The 17734-nt window shown below is 43.4% G+C and overlaps 1 protein-coding gene across 1 annotated transcript in view; it reads right to left on the bottom strand.

Annotated features, from left to right (window-relative positions):
• CCSER2 (coiled-coil serine rich protein 2) overlaps positions 1–17734 on the bottom strand; it is a 148182-nt gene that overhangs the window by 96712 nt on the left and 33736 nt on the right. The window lies entirely within an intron of this gene.

The following is a 17734-nucleotide window of genomic DNA, read 5'->3' as shown; positions in this document are numbered from 1 at the left end:
TCGATTAGCCTTGTTATAACATGACATAGCTCAAAGTTACCCTATATCATGTTTTATATATATGATTTATTATTCATATAAGGCTATGTTCAATTTAATTAGTTACAGATAACACATTGTACACTTCAGAATTACCCATGGGGCTGAAGTATCACAAGCAGATACAATGGGGAAAATAAGTATTGAACACGTCACCATTTTTCTTGGTAAATATATTTCTAATAGTGCTATTGACATGAAATTTTTACATCAGTAACAACCTATGCGATCCATACATACAAAGAAACCAAAACAAATAAGTTCAGAAATTAATTTATGTGTAATAAAATGGAATGACAAGGAAAAAGTATTGAACACAAGAAGAAAGGGAGGTGCAAAAAGGCATGGAAAGCCAAGACACCAGCTGAAATCTATCAGTAGTTAGAAAGCAATCTTGCCCCTTATCAGTGCAAATTAATATCAGCTTGTTCAGTCTCAAGTGATGTCCTATAAAAAGGTGTCTCATTACCAAGGTGTCGCACAAGAAACATCTCATGATGGGTAAAGGCAAAGAGCCCTCTCAAGATCTTAACTTATTGTTGCAAAACATACTGATGGCATCCAGTGAGCACTGTTTACCCACTGTAAACAGACAAATACAACACATGGAGTGATTGAAAATTAGCATTTTTATTTTGCCCAGTTTACTGCAAATCAGCTACGGGAATGGTTTTGATTGTATTTAAGGATACTGCAATTATTTATTCTATACAATTATACTAAATCTTGCATTGTATATAGAGGTAAACACTCATTTAGAACTTAGTAAGCATGGATTCATTCATTATTTGTCTTTTCGAAACAGCATTACACCCCGGTCGAACCGATCCAGACTTTGAAATCATGCGACTTAGTGAAGCTGCATGATTTCAAAGTCAGATGACATGCTGATTTGAGGTTCGATTTGCATGACATCTGACACAGATGTCTATGCAAATCGCACCAAAAGCAGTGCATGCACTACTTTAGAAATAGGTGCAGCTCCGACCAAGTCTGAACAGCACCGATATGACTGCTGTAATTACAGACAATAGGGTGCCACTTGCCTTGCGGTTTGCAATTCGTATGACATGCAAATTTCATGCCAAGTCGCACCCAATGTGACTGGGGACTTAAAAAGACAAAGCTTTCTGGAACATATATTAATGGCTACGTATGTAGATAAATAGTTCAAGGGAAAGGAGAGGGACTTATTTAGGATTTATAAGGTAAAAAAGCTGGCTTGAATTCCTGTGAAGCCTGCAAAACACCAACTGACTTGACAAATTTTGAATGAGAAATCGAAGGACCGGGCGGAAAAACTCGGCTCAACAGTAACTGCAGCCAATTAGCTGCAGTCACTGTTTTGGTATTCTCACAGCCCTGGGTGCCAATGGTCAAAATACAATATACAGCAATGGGAGATTCACACATCCATGATGTTTAGCGTGAAAGGGGGATGCTACAGTTTTCTCTTGTTCAGCCTGCTTAGCTGAACGAGAGAGATCTTTACCTGCACAGCCAACTATGTTTATACACCCCACTATTTGTTTCAATTCAAAAAGAAAAAAATGTCACACTATTCAACTTTTTTCAAATGTATTCATACTATGCAAATAAGTTTTTACTGTACAATTTAGCTACTGTTCATCAATTATCAAAACCTGTTCACCAATCCTGCGAATGATTTTATTTTTCAAACAACTTTATAAGATGGTCAACACTTTGATCATTTATTACCTATCGATTTAAAAAGGATTTAAACAGCTTAAGCATTCATTTAAACCAGCTTAGCTTAACACTGTTTTAAACAAGTGAAAAATCATCTGTCAGGCTTGATTTAGCCACCTTAGTACCAGCCTGTATACATACATTCACTACCAGTCCATTTTTCAGTGCTGTAATAGTTTGACTGTCAATTAAATCGGCCATGAAACACTGTAACCAAATTAATTTTCTATAATTTCTTTTAACCACTTGCCTACAGGGCACTTATACCCCCTTCCTGCCCAGGCCAATTTCCAGCTCTCAGCGCTGTCACATTTTGAATGACAATTGCGCGGTCATGCAACACTGTACCCATATTAAATTTTTATCATTTTTTTGTGACAGATAGAGCTTTATTTTGGTGGTATTTAATCACCTCTGGGTTTTTTATTTTTTCTTAAAACAAACCAAAAACCACTGAAAATTTTGGAAACAAAAAACATTTTTTCTTAGTTTTTGTTTCAAAATTTTGTAAATAAGTGATTTTTCTCCTTCACTGATGTGCGCTAATGAGGCTGCAGTGATGGGCACTGATAGGCTGCACTGATGGACACTGATGAGGAGGCACTGGTAGGTGGCACTGATGGGCATTGACAGGCATTACTGATGGGCACTGAAAGGCAGCTCAGATGAGCACTGATATGTGGCATTGATGTGCACTGGTAGGCACTGATATGTGGCATTCATGTGGCACTGATGGGCAGTGGCACGTTGCACTGTTCAGCACTGACAGCTGGCACTGATGGACACTGACAGGTGACACTGCTGGGGCTACACTGATCATCAGTGCTCTGATGATCAGTGTACATGTCCCCTCCGCGGAATGCCGGTTTCCGGCTATCCTCTCCTCTCGAGCTGCGTGACAGCTCGAGAAGAGAGAAATGCCGATAACCAGCATTTCCCTGTTTACATGTGATCAGCTGTGATTGGACACAGCTGATCACATGACCGAGCCAACGTCTTCGGCTCTTTCCGTGGATCGGTGATCCGCTGTGTCCGAGGGAAACAGCGCACCGCCGATCGCTCCCGGAGCCGCGCATGCACGCATACAGTATATCCCTCTATAATGTGTACTTGTCTCAATTAAGAGCACTAAGTGTCATTTCTGTCTGCGGCTTCCTTCCTCTGCTATCACCATGAATCACTTCCGACAGCTTTCCTGACACCAAGAGAAAAATGTTGACAGGGAAGGGACCTCCAGCAGATTGACAGCCTCAGCTGTTCCTGTGTGGAAGAGGTGTCTCTCTTCCCTCCAATCAGTTCTTAGAACTCTCCTCACTGAGCTCTGCGATGTGTAACTTCAGCTCTCTGCCCCTTTATTTCTGACAGCTCAGACAAGCTTTATAATTTCAGCACTTTCAAAACAGGTGTACAGAGGGGAATACTGCAGATAGATAGGAACAATTTATATAGGAGGACCTGTTTAATCTCTATGTATTACCTGAAGCCAGTCACTTCACTGGCTATATGTACAGTGGGGAAAATAATTATTTGATCTGTTGCAGATTTTGTATGTTTGCCCACTTACAAAGAAATGATGGGTCTATAATTTTTATCATAGGTGTATTTTAAAAGATAGAGGCAGAATATCAACCAACAATCCTGAAAAAACACAATACAAATGTTATAAACGGAGTTGCAATTCAGTGAGTAAAATAAGTATTTAAACCAACAATAATTCTGGCTCCCACATGTGCTCATGTGGTACACAGAATAGGCCTGTCAATTTAAGAAGGAGCTCCCAAGGACAACTCATTATGTGTATAAAAGACACCTGTCCACAGAATCTCTTTCTTCCATTTAAACCTCACCACCAAGAGGTGTCAAAGGACTTCAAGGACAAGACTGTAGACCTGCACAAGGCTGGAATGGGCTACAAGACAGTGAGCAGGAAGCTTGGTGAGAAGGAGACAACTGTTGGGAGCAATTATTCACAAATGGAAGAAATCCAAATTAACCATCAATCGCCCTCGGTCTGGAGCTCCATGCAAGATTTGCCTCATGGGGCAAGGGTGATCATGAACAAATTGAGGGATCAGCCCAGAACTACACAGAAGGAGCTTGTGAATGATCTCAAAGCAGTTGAGACTACAGTCACCAAGCAAAACACTGGTAACACAATCCGCTGCCATGGATTGAAATCCTGCAGCGCCCACAAGGTCTCCCCCACCAAGAAGGCACATGTACAGACACGATGCATCTGAAGTTTGCCAATGTACATCTAACTGATTCAGAGAAGGATTTGGAGAAAGTACTGTGGTGAGAGGAGACCAAAATTGAGCTCTTTTGGAATTAACTCGACTCACCGTCTTTGAAAGAAGAAAAATGCCGACTATGACCCTAAGAACACCATCCCTACAGTCAAGCACGGAGGTGGAAATGTTATTCTTTGGGGCTGTTTCTTTGCTAAAAGGTACAGGCTAACTTTGCCACATTGGGGAGCTAAGTATTGCAAAATCTTGGATGAGAAGCTTCTTCCCTCCCTCCAGAACACTGAAAATGGGTCGTGGATGGGTCTTCTAGCATGACAATGACCCAAAACATACCGCCAAGGCAACAAAAGGAGTGGCTCAAGAAGAAGCACAATAAGGTCATGGAGGGGCCTAGCCAGTCTCCAGACATTAATCCTATAGAAAATGTATGGAGGCAGCTGAAACTTCGAGTTGCCAAGCAACAGCCAAGAAATCTTAAAGCAGAGTTCCAGTAAAAAAAAAACAAAAAAAAAACATAAAAGTCAGCAACTACAAAAACTGTTTCACTGGCTGCCCTCTGTTCCTGGCGTCACCATCTTCAGTGTGCGCACCCGGCTGGGACAGCTTGCGGGTGCACAGCAGGGTGCTCACTGCACATGCACGAGTAGCGTAGCGCAGCATTTTGTGAATGGTTCCGTAGTCTTCTGGGACCTGTCACGTATCCCAGAAGACTACGGGGAGGGGGGGTGGACAACTTCCATTTCTGATCGCCTAGGCAAGCGGAAGTAGGGGCGGGTACCTGTCAATATCGGGTACCCGCCCCCCCCCCCCCCCCACTCTCCAAAGGTGCCAATCCTTAATGGGGAGCGGGGGACCAGTCAAAGAGGAACGTCCCCTTTTGGGTGGAGCTCCGCTTTAAGGATTTAGAGAAGATCTCTAGAGAAGTGTGGACCAAAATCCCTCCTGAGATGTGTGCAAACCTGGTAACCAGCTACAAGAAATGTCTTGCCTCTGTGCTTTCCAACAAAGGTTTCTCCACCAAGTACTAAGTCATGTTTTGCTTGGGGATCAAATACTTATTTTACTCACTGAACTGCAACTCAATTCATAACATTTGTATCATGTGTATTGTCTGGATTTTTGGTTGATAGACTGTCCATCATTTAAAATACACAATACAAATTATATTTCTTTGCAGGAGGGCAAACTTACAAAATCTGCAGAGGAACAAATACATTATTTTCCCCTCTGTAAGGGTGTACAACCACTTTAATTCCTTCTTCTTCCGCAGTAAGAGAAAAGGGTGAGATCCGCAAAGCAAACACTATACTGTTTACATCTGTGATCACTGTGATTTGTCAATTACAGCAATCGCGTGGTACGTAGCTTCTCAAATCTATTCTGTATACTGTTTGTGAACATAGCAATCCAATGATAGCCCAGTTCACAGCCATTAACAAGCACACTGGCAGCCCTGAGACTATTTCTAGAATGATGTTTATAAACAGCAGCGTCGAAAGATTTGGAATCCTCAAGTTCTCCAGAAGGCTGTGAAAAAGCTGAGCGATGTCACCACTGCCTAAGCAGAGGTTGCAGAAGCCAATGTCTGGGGAATCTCCTAGTTTTAATTGTTTTTCCTTCTTTTATTGTTTTTTTAGTTTAGTTTCTACAGAGTTTACATGGGGGACTGGAGTCCTAATAACAAGGGTAAGACTATTTTAATGCAAGGTCCACAGTAATGGATTTCAGATTAAAGGTAAAATCTCACAATTAATACTAGCAGTCAATGCGGTGTAGACAACAAATCTATCCATTGCCATATTTCCTAATCATAGTCTTGTTTAACAAGGGCTATCCCATATAAATATATATAAACCTAAATGACAATCGAAAAACAGGCTCATTACATTTCACACATTATTTCTGACAGTACAACTGATGGTGGGGATCTTCTACATTGCCAGGTATCTGAAGAGGTAAATTAGTAACATGAGAAGCACACTACTTCACCTGTGATAGCAGAGACATATGCGGAGTTATCTGATATCTGTGCTACCGGCTACAAAATTAGCTTTGCATATTTCCAATGCTGTATGTTACTGCGAGCTAAAATAGACTGTAAAGTGAATGTTTCATGAGATTCATCCAAACCTGGTCTGTTCTCAGTATACAAAGAATCACATTAAAGAGGGATTCAACGGCTCAAATGATTATTCTAATACAATGGTCACAAGCCAACAGGCAGCACTGAGCACTTTTTCACACAAACGTTCCAATTATTTCTGCCTTATTTAAGCTGTGTTCATACAATTTCAATGGTCAGTTAAATAACTCAATCAAGCATTATCTGAAACTAAACTGACCATGAACAGTTTTTTTTTTCTTCAGACTAACAATGCAAAGCTTAACTCACAGCAAAAATCTAGAGGTGTGTTAAACCTTGTGTTTCCCTCAACAGGGTACCAAGACAAAAAAAGAGAAACATACCAACTGCAGGATACACTCTATATACTGGGTCTCCTGAGAAACAATAGTACAGGTTGCTGGCGTTCAGAAGGCACAAGAATAAAACATTGAGATGCTAAGCTACTATAACTATAGCTGTGCTAATGAATGCAGAACCTCAGAGTCTTAGTGGAAGTACGACTAACAAAAAAAAACAATTTTTTTTTTGGTGTTAGGATTTGGTAAATTTTAAAACATATGTTCTAACCATTTTAAAGTCAGTACAGCATGTTCTAACAGTCTGAACTTACATGTTTTCCGAAGGAGAAGTCCTACCAAGTTATCCACTGAGGAGAATGCAGGCCGCATCACAAGAGTCCAATGCTGCAAATCACACTTTTGCACAGATTAGTTGGTATGGCTATGAATGCCTGCATCTGGGATGGTGATGAAAAGAATTCTTCTGTCCAAAGCACTTTAATGCCTATCGTATTGTTATACTAATGGCATACAGCAAATACATTAAATCAATGTCCCAGAACCAGTTAATCATAGCCCACAAACTGGATCCATAATTTCGATAACACCCATAAAACAGTAATGTGTATCCCTGAAAGGGCTGAGTTTATACTGCAAAGTCCTTATTGTACGGTATGAGAACTTAAAGGACGAAATAGTAAACACATCCCAAATAGCATAAAGGATGTGTCAGCCCTATGCATGCAACAACAAGAAGCAGCACAAAGACTTATTGTTAACTGTGTCTAGACAGATCCTAAAACAATGAAAAGAAAGGCTCTTAATAGAACAACTAATAAAACTAGTCTGAAATCAAAAATGATTTAGCATAGTTAAAAAAAAAAACAAAAAAAAACACACACACACAAGCCTACTAGTGAATCCAGAACATCTATAACAATTATCATACAGATACCAGAGATTACATTTGAAGCAAACATTTAGGCTAGGTTCACATCTGTACGGGTGGTGCCGCTGCAGATCCGCACAAAAACCCACGCAGCAGCCCCACCTGCACAGAAGAATGCGGACCTGCAGGCGGGTGCCATTAATTCTAAAGGCACGCCGCCCGCACTGGAAATCACAACCGTAATGGGAACTGAGGTTCCCATATGGGCTGCATTTTCAGAAGAAGTGCAGGGACTTCTTCCCTGCATATCCCAGGGCACGGGAGTCTATTCAAATGAATGGGCTCTCGTGTACGCGCAAAACGCGGACCGCAGGAACACAGATATGTGAACCGAGGCTAAACAAAACATTTCATCTTGGGTTTTGGATGCCATGATGTAGAAGACAAACACATAAAGGATTACCTTGTACAGCGATATTACAAGTTCTACCCTAATCACCCCTGCAACCAGATCTCTTTGCCTGTACTAGACGATCCTTCATTTGTTTGAAAAATACTTCGATAGCTTGCCAAGTACACCCACAAACAAATACAATGACTGTTTAAAGGCCAAAGACAAAATTATAAAGCTGAAGCAATTCTGGAAAAGGCGACGTCTTAAAGTGGTTGTAAACCCTTAAATCAGTCAGTTTTAACCAGGGTGCCTTCTAGGTTCTTCAGAATGCCTAAAAATTCACCCAAAATGCCCAAAAATTGTCAACAAGCCAGCAATTGGATGAAGCCTACCTTTTTGTTACACAAATCACAGGTTTTTATTGTGCAGCATTACAACCTTAGGCACTGTGAGGGCCAGCGGCTGGCATCGTAACAGCCGAGAATGTAATTGGAGAATAAGTAAGATGTCAGGCATCTGTATCTTTGTTTCCTTGTTTGCCCCTTTCCATCAGCACTTGGATCACTTTAGCTGAATGATGGAGAAGAGGAATGCTGGAATACTAGTCAATAGCAGTGTGCAAGGGTTAGAATAAATCACCTCTATTATTGGGTGTCTTACATGTGTGAATGTTGCTGCATCATGCAAAACTATTTGTTTACTGTTACATTTTAGAATGGGGTGCCTCGAGTATGTGCAAAATTATTAAAGGGTACCTTGACTGAAAAAAGGTAGAATAACTGCCTTACATATAACCAGTGAAGTGAGTGGTCTTAGGTTATACACAAAGTTGAAACAAATCCTCCTACATAAAGTTGTACTTGTTTATCTATATCATCTTTCCCCTATATCCATTCAAAGTGCAGAATTTACACAGGATCTCCCAGCTCTGAAAAATTGGGCAGAGAGCTGAGGTTTCATCAGTGAGGAGAGCTCTGAGAGCTTATTGGAGGGAAGGGACATTCACCCCTTCACAAAGCTCACAGGAACAGAGATGAGGCTGTCAATCACAGGCTGTGCCCTCCCCGTCAACATTTTTCTCTTGGTGTCAGCAAAACTCATCAGAAGTGGCTCATGCTTATAGCAGAAGAATGGGCAGCAGATAGAAATGATACATAGTGCTCTAGATAAAAACAAGCACACAATATAGATGGATATGCTTTGTTCATATTTCATGTCTAAGGTTTACAACCACTTAGACATATAACTGTCAACGTAAAATCATTTATCTGTACACAAGAGGCATACTTATTTGCTTGAGAGTGATAAATATATTAACACCATGATACCATGAACTAGGGTTGGTTTCATCTTCTAACTCAGTCTAGTTTTTATTGGCCAGGGATTTTTTTTTTTTAAGATTGGTTCTTTTTGGCGCTTTATTGTGTCTACAAAAAAATCATAGTTAACTTTTTTTTTTATTATTTAACTTTTCCTAATCTTGTCAAATAAAAACTATACCATCACCAGCTTAATAAATTGCAGAAATATTAAAGAATATGCAAACCCAATATTTCATATTCCTGATATGTGCGTGGTTTACCATGTACTTGTATAAAAAAAAGTAACCTGTTCTCTTTGTAGTACTTCCTTTTTGTGAAATTCCTGGTGTTCCTGCCAGTCCCTCTGCTTTCCTATTACAAACTGCCCACACTAAGCAGGAGAACACACTGTGGGGTCAGTTCTCTAGCTATGTTGGGAACTGAGTGTGCGATCCTCCAATGATCAGATTTGTCCTGAAATGTGCAACTCACCCCCCATATCCCTGCAAAGCCTTTCATTGGAAAGTTCAGTGTTCTGCTGTTTCTCCTCCCTCACCTCTTAAGTAGCAGAGAAGAGAGGGAATGTAATCACTTCTAAAAAAAAAAAAAAAAAAAAAAATACATAAAAATGGGGAAAAAAAAGTGTTTACATTTTTTTCTTTAATATCTATATACAAATGTTTTGCCTTTCATTTCAACTGAATGGGTTGTTTTACAAGGTGAGGGTTTACATATAAGTTTTCACTTGCAGCAATTTTCCTATTCATTAACAAGGTTCTATTGACTTGCACTGTGCTTTTGAACATTCCAGCAAATTTGACTTCTTCAGGAAGAGTAATTTCACCAACATAGCCACAGCTCCCCCATCCTAGTGCCATAACATAGCCCTTTCTCTTTTTCTGGGAGTGTCTAATTACTGTGTGCTGGTCCAGCTCCTCTACCTGGCCCCTCTTCACATATTTATCTAGTGGCCAGGGAGAAGCGAAGGGAGTTATGTGTTCTGAGTCTGCTAGGGCTACCAATATTCAAAATGGTGCCGCCAAGCAGCAGTCTCGTGGCTTTTGCATACTTACACAAGAGAGACTTATAAAAGTAAAAAAAAAAATGCCTAAATATTGTAAATGTACAGATATAATTTAATGGGAAGATTGTTAAAATAAATGGTCTGGCGACAGGGTTTCTGGTCTTCTCAAGAGCATGCCACACAAGTAATCCTGTTGCTGGTGAAACATTGCTCTATCGCTGCTACCACACTATGAGCCAGACTATGCAGCACGCTGTCACCCACTAAAGCAGCGGTTCTCAACCTGGGGGTCGAACGACCATTTCCCAGGGGTCGCCTAAGACCATCGGAAAACACATATTTCCGATGGTCTTAGGAACCGAGACACCGCTCCTGTCTCCGGCGATGTGTGGGCGGGATGATATGCTGCCCTTGTCACCGCCTCCTCGCCGCTGATTGGCCACCGGAACTGTAGCTCAGGAGAGGCACACAGGCGGCCAATCACCGGCGAGGAGGTGGAGCTTGGAGAGGAGGAGCCGAGCGGCAGCACGCGTAGATCAAAGAAGATCGAGGGAGCTGCAGGAGCGAGTGAAGAGAGAGGCCAGAGAAGGAAGACAGCTGACAGGTAAGTGCAAATTTTGCTGCTGCAGCCAGGTATGCAGGCTGTAGATGGGAGAGGGAGAGAGCGAGCCCAGGCTGGAGCAGGAGTCAGCAAGGTAAGTATCATTGGTGTCAGTGGGAGGGATAGTGCCCCATCATTTGTGTCACTAATACCAACGATGGGGCACTATTCCTCCCCCCACTGACACCAACGATGGGGCACTATTCCTCCCCCCACTGACACCAACGATGGGCACTATTCCTCCCCCCACTGACACCAACGATGGGGCACTATTCCTCCCCCCACTGACACCAACGATGGGGCACTATTCCTCCCCCCACTGACACCAATGATGAGACACTATTCCTCCCCTCACTGACACCAATGATGAGACACTATTCCTCCCCTCACTGACACCAACGATGGGGCACTATTCCTCCCCCCACTGACACCAACGATGGGGCACTATTCCTCCCCTCACTGACACCAACGATGAGGCACTATTCCTCCCCTCACTGACACCAACGATGAGGCACTATTCCTCCCCCCACTGACACCAACGATGAGGCACTATTCCTCCCCCCACTGACACCAACGATGAGACAGTATTCCTCCCCTCACTGACACCAACGATGGGGCACTATTCCTCCCCTCACTGACACCAACGATGGGGCACTATTCCTCCCCCCACTGACACCAACGATGGGGCACTATTCCTCCCCCCACTGACACCAACGATGGGGCACTATTCCTCCCCCCACTGACACCAACGATGGGGCACTATTCCTCCCCCCACTGACACCAACGATGCGGCACTATTCCTCCCCCCACTGACACCAACGATGGGGCACTATTCCTCCCCCCACTGACACCAACGATGGGGCACTATTCCTCCCCCCACTGACACCAACGATGGGGCACTATTCCTCCCCTCACTGACACCAACGATGAGGCACTATTCCTCCCCTCACTGACACCAACGATGAGGCACTATTCCTCCCCCCACTGACACCAACGATGAGACAGTATTCCTCCCCTCACTGACACCAACGATGGGGCACTATTCCTCCCCTCACTGACACCAACGATGGGGCACTATTCCTCCCCCCACTGACACCAACGATGGGGCACTATTCCTCCCCCCACTGACACCAACGATGGGGCACTATTCCTCCCCCCACTGACACCAACGATGGGGCACTATTCCTCCCCCCACTGACACCAACGATGGGGCACTATTCCTCCCCCCACTGACACCAACGATGCGGCACTATTCCTCCCCCCACTGACACCAACGATGGGGCACTATTCCTCCCCCCACTGACACCAACGATGGGGCACTATTCCTCCCCCCACTGACACCAACGATGGGGCACTATTCCTCCCAATGACACCCACAATGGGGCACTATTCCTCCCACTGACACCCACAATGGGGCACTATTCCTCCCACTGACACCAATGATGGGGCACTATTCCTCCCACTGATGCCAATGATTGGGCACTATTCCTCCCACTGACGCCAATGATTGGGCACTATTCCTCCCACTGACACCAATGATGGAGCACTATTCCTCCCACTGACACCAATGATGGAGCACTATTCCTCCCACTGATACCAATGATGGGGCACTATTCCTCCCCCCACTGACACCAATGATGAGGCACTATTCCTCCCCCCACTGACACCAACGATGAGACAGTATTCCTCCCCTCACTGACACCAACGATGGGGCACTATTCCTCCCCCCACTGACACCAACAATGGGGCACTATTCCTCCCCCCACTGACACCAACGATGGGGCACTATTCCTCCCCCCACTGACACCAACGATGGGGCACTATTCCTCCCCCCACTGACACCAACGATGCGGCACTATTCCTCCCCCCACTGACACCAACGATGGGGCACTATTCCTCCCCCCACTGACACCAACGATGGGGCACTATTCCTCCCCCCACTGACACCAACGATGGGGCACTATTCCTCCCAATGACACCCACAATGGGGCACTATTCCTCCCACTGACACCCACAATGGGGCACTATTCCTCCCACTGACACCCACGATGGGGCACTATTCCTCCCACTGACACCCACGATGGGGCACTATTCCTCCCACTGACACCAATGATGGGGCACTATTCCTCCCACTGATGCCAATGATTGGGCACTATTCCTCCCACTGACGCCAATGATTGGGCACTATTCCTCCCACTGACACCAATGATGGAGCACTATTCCTCCCACTGACACCAATGATGGAGCACTATTCCTCCCACTGATACCAATGATGGGGCACTATTCCTCCCACTGACACCAATGATGGGGCACTATTCCTTCCACTGACACCAATGATGGGGCACTATTCCTCCCACTGATACTAATGATGGGGCACTATTCCTCCCACTGATACTAATGATGGGGCACTATTCCTCCCACTGACACCAATGATGGGGCACTATTCCTCCCACTGACACCAATGATGGGGCACTATTCCTCCCACTGACACCAATGATGGGGCACTATTCCTCCCACTGATACCAATGATGCGGCACTATTCCTCCCACTAACGCCAATGATGGGGCACTATTCCTCCCACTGATACCAATGATGGGGCACTATTCCTCCCACTGATACCAATGATGGGGCACTATTCCCCCCACTGACACCAATGATGGGGCACTATTCCTCCCACTGATACCAACGATGGGACACTATTCCTCCCACTGATGCCAATGATGGGGCACTATTCCTCCCACTGATACCAATGATGGGGCACTATTCCTCCCACTCATACCAATGATGGGGCACTATTCCTCCCACTGATGCCAATGATGGGGTACTATTCCTCCCACTGACACCAATGATGGGGCACTATTCCTCCCACTGATACCAACGATGGGACACTATTCATCCCACTGACATCAGTGATGGGGCGCTAGTCCTCCCACTGCAAAATTACAGTTATGAAGTAGCAACGAAAATAATTTTATGGTTGGGGGTCACCACAACATGAGGAACTGTATTAAGGGGTTGCGGCATTAGAAAGGTTGAGAACCACTGCACTAAAGGAAGTTGTAGCTACACCATAGTGATACTGCTGTCAGCAAAGTGTCAACAGTGGCATAACCACCAGTGCGACCTCCAGCTAAAAGTACCGTGGAACAACTATTCTTGGAAGACTGCCTTCTGTTTTCATTTGCTTACCCACATCATAGTAAAAGAGAATCTGTCAGTTCAGGTACAGTAGGGCAGTGTATCTAAGGGATTCTGGATTCACGCCTGCAATCTCATTGTACAGCTTACACAAATCTGATTCAAGTAGTAGATGACACTCAGGTATACTTTAATCCAATAATGTCATCTCTAAGATATACTAGCTGTGTAAAATGTGCTTGTGAATAGGTATGAATCTGCCAAGCAGCAGCTAAAACTTTCCAAAAGCTCCCTTGTAAAGAATTAAAGGGAGAGGCAAACACGCGGCTAAGGTAAAGGGCGTTTCCAATGTTTGTAATAATCATGACAATGATTATAAAGTTTCATTCACACACAGTCATCTCATTTAATTACATAAACTTTGAAAGCAAGCACAAAATGACAGAATTAATTGCATTTCAGGGTAAAAGACTTGTCCAGTGGCTGGAATTATTCACATAATGTTCAGTAATATATCAAACAATAATACATACAAAAGGTACTTCAATTAAAAAAAGAAACTACTAATCTTTTATAAAACAAAACCTCCTTAATTCATACTTTTAAATAATTTAAACTGAGTATGTACAGAAAGTAAAGCTCGGTGTGCAAGTACGCACCATAAAAAAGGTACAAACTTTTATCTGCACTCCCTTCCCACCCAATCCCCCACATCACCCATGGAAAAAAAAAAAACAAAACAAAAAAAAAAAGCACTTCTGTGTAAGCCTAGGTTCACATTCATGCATGTTGCAGTTGATGCATTTTTTAACACGTTTTTGCCATGTTTTTTTTTTTTTTTTTTGCAAATAGAAAAGTATGATAGTTTTGTTCATTTAGTGTGACTTTGATGTGACTTTACAATCTCTGGCACTCAAGCAGCATCAAAGTATTGCAAGAACCTTTATATGACCATAGTCGCATGTTAGGGTTAATAGGTAGGGATAGGGTTACAGTTAGGGGTAATTGCTAGGGTTAGCATTTCAACCCCAACAATTACCGCTTACTATCTCTAACCCTAATACTAATACTTAACCCTAACATACGACTTTGGTCACATCAAGGTTCCTGCACTACTTTGATGCTACTTGAGTGCCAGAAAGTGTAAATTCGCATCAAAGTCGCACTACATGAACAGAACTGTCAATTTTAAATTTTTTTTTGGTAGTAAAAAATTAAGGCAAAACGCAGCAAAAATGCAATACTTGCATTTTTGGTGTGAGTCCATTGAAGTCTACTACACACAAAATGCAATTTGCTGCAGGAAAAAAGGTCCCTGACCCTTTCCAAAAAAACGCACAATCTCAAAACGCACAGATCTATAGAAAATCATGTTAAATGGACTGTAGTGCATTCTGCAAACTGGAGAACATACTGAAATCCACTTAAGTGTGAATCTAGGGTAAGGGTTTTACTTGACACTTCCACAACCTCAGATAATGCCGCACTCTATACCCTCCTCTGCTTAGCACTTTTTTTCTTTTTTTTTTTAAAGGGCAGGGGGAGCAGGTACCTTATTTTGACCGGCAACAGCTCCCACTTCCAGTAGGATCGCAGAAGGCTGCGGACCATTCACAAAGCGCAGTGCAACTCGAGCATTCACAGTGGGCAACCAACTTTAGTCACAAGGATTCATAGCCAGCTGTCCACAGTTAACATGCCGGTGCCGGGGTCCCAAAAACTGGCAAAGAAGTGGTTTGGGCGAGGACAGTGCTGAATCCCTGGACAGGTAAGTGTGCTTGTATTAAAAGTCAGCAGCTACAGCATTTGTAGCTGATGACTTTTTTCTCAAAAGGCTAATGTACCACTTTAAGTAGCCAAATAAATACTCATGACTGACAAGCAACATGTATTTTTTTTTTTTAATAAAAGTCTGAAGTTCTCATCTGAATAAGTGCGCTAGGTTACTTGCTCAAAGCATTTATGCCAGATGGTTGGAATGACAGCCATGCAGCTAGAATTTCCAGAATGAGAACAATCAATAGCAGCCTCCATACTTTCTCAGGTTCCCTTTAAATACTGCTAGTATAAAGTAAACCTGTGTCCTGCACTTGCAAATCTGTCCAATTTATTACTTTACAAAGTTGCCAGAGCAGGAGCAGAGGACAGATTCATGGAGATAAATTTTCCAATCACAATGTTCAGTTTGGGAAGGTTTCTCACTCCCTGTTGCATCTGTAAAAGTGAACATAAATATCCCCAAAGGGGACACGAACTCCACAAAAGATAGATACCAATTCTATCCCTTTAAAACTAGTACAGGGCCATTTGTAACCAATTCAAATCCTTGGAAATGAATATATCTTTTCAGTGTGCCATGTGTTGAAATTCAGATGCTTACCTTCTCCTGGTCACTGCAGGTGTTTGAAACTAAGGCCCCTTTCACAGGGGAAGATATCCAATATGCTCACTGGGGAACCTGCCCACTGATCCCCTGCTGAGCAGAACGGGCAAATGACAGGTCCTTGTCCAGTTTATGCAGTGCAGACACAGATCAAGCCTACTCTGTTCTATGGTCGGCCAGGTATAAACAGACCAGTTGTTTGTTTACATCTGACTACCTCCAATCTGCCTACACGGAGGAGAACGGATCCCCTTCCGTTTTATTTTAGCGGACCGGATTGGTTCATAAGTTAGACAGGTGTAAATGGGCACAAGTCTGTTTACACCCACCGTCTGTAAGGATGAATAGACCATCCAATCAGGTCCACCTGGAGAACTGACTGGAGGACCCCATTGGAACGGTAGTGTGAAAGGGGCCTAAGAGCTCATTCACATCTGGAGGTGTGTACAAACACAAACATTTTTGTGCGTCCTGTTTCAGGGAAGCTTATTAGTTTCAGTGGGCTGTCCTATGCGAGTGAAACAAGCAAAAAAGGTGCCAGCACAATATTTAAGATCACACAAAAATGCATGGTACCACAATGCCTTGCATTGTGATGGGCACAAACAGGCATGTTTACTAGATGCTTGAGGGTGTCATTAAAGGAGAAGTACAGCCAAAGCTCTTTTGGCTGTACTTCTCCTGTGGATCATTAGGAGTGCAGTTCGTTCTGCACTCCTGTGACCCGTTTTCAGCTGACAGCAGGCTGAAGCCCACTGGTGGCTAATGCCACTCAGCCAGTCCAGGCTAGGGAAAGATCCAGAATTTAAAGTCAAGATCCACCCGAGACTCTGGAGCAGTACCTGGCTCAGCCTCTCAGTGATCCACTGAGAGGCTGAGCCAGCCACTTCCTCCCCCTCCACAGCCCAGCGCCCCAGTGAGCGCTGGGGGGGGGCAGAGCAGAGAGCGGTGACTGACAGTCATCGCTCTCTGCTCAGAGCGGCTGTGAAAACTCAGCGATCAGCAGTCATGTGATCACGGTGTTATCACCATTAGAGCCGGGAGGGACAGATGCAGCATTGTTTAAATATACCGCTTTATTTATGAAAGTAAACCATTCACATTAACCACTTGCCCTGCAGAGGATGTACCCCCCTTCCTGACCAGGCCATTTCTTGCAATATGGCGCTGCGTTATTTTACCTGACAATTGCACGGTCATGCAACGTTGTACATAAATGAAATAGATGTCCTTTTTCCCCCACAAATAAGAGCTTTCTTTCGGTGATAATAGATCACCTGTGCATTTTATATTTTTTCTGTGCTATAAACAAAAAAATAAATAAAAAAATGTGCCTTTTTGCTATAAAACATATCCAGTTAAAAAAAAAAAAAAATCAAATTTCGACATAAACTTAGGCCAAAATGTATTCTGCTACATGTCTTGGCTAAAGAAAATCCCAAAACATGTAAATAATTGGTTTACGTGAAAGTTATAGCATCTACAAATGGTATAAATACTGGAATTTTTATTTATACTAGTAATGGTGGCAATCAGCGACTTATAGCTGGACTGCGGTATGCATTCTGACACTGGGATGTCAGTTCCCACCCAATGACATGAA

Source organism: Staurois parvus, unplaced genomic scaffold (assembly GCF_062004578.1).
Source record: "Staurois parvus isolate SC_StPar_1 unplaced genomic scaffold, SC_StPar_1.0 ptg000177l, whole genome shotgun sequence".
Classification (NCBI taxonomy): domain Eukaryota; kingdom Metazoa; phylum Chordata; class Amphibia; order Anura; family Ranidae; genus Staurois; species Staurois parvus.
Note: the sequence above shows the minus strand (reverse complement) of the source record. Positions and strands in the feature narration are given on the sequence as shown.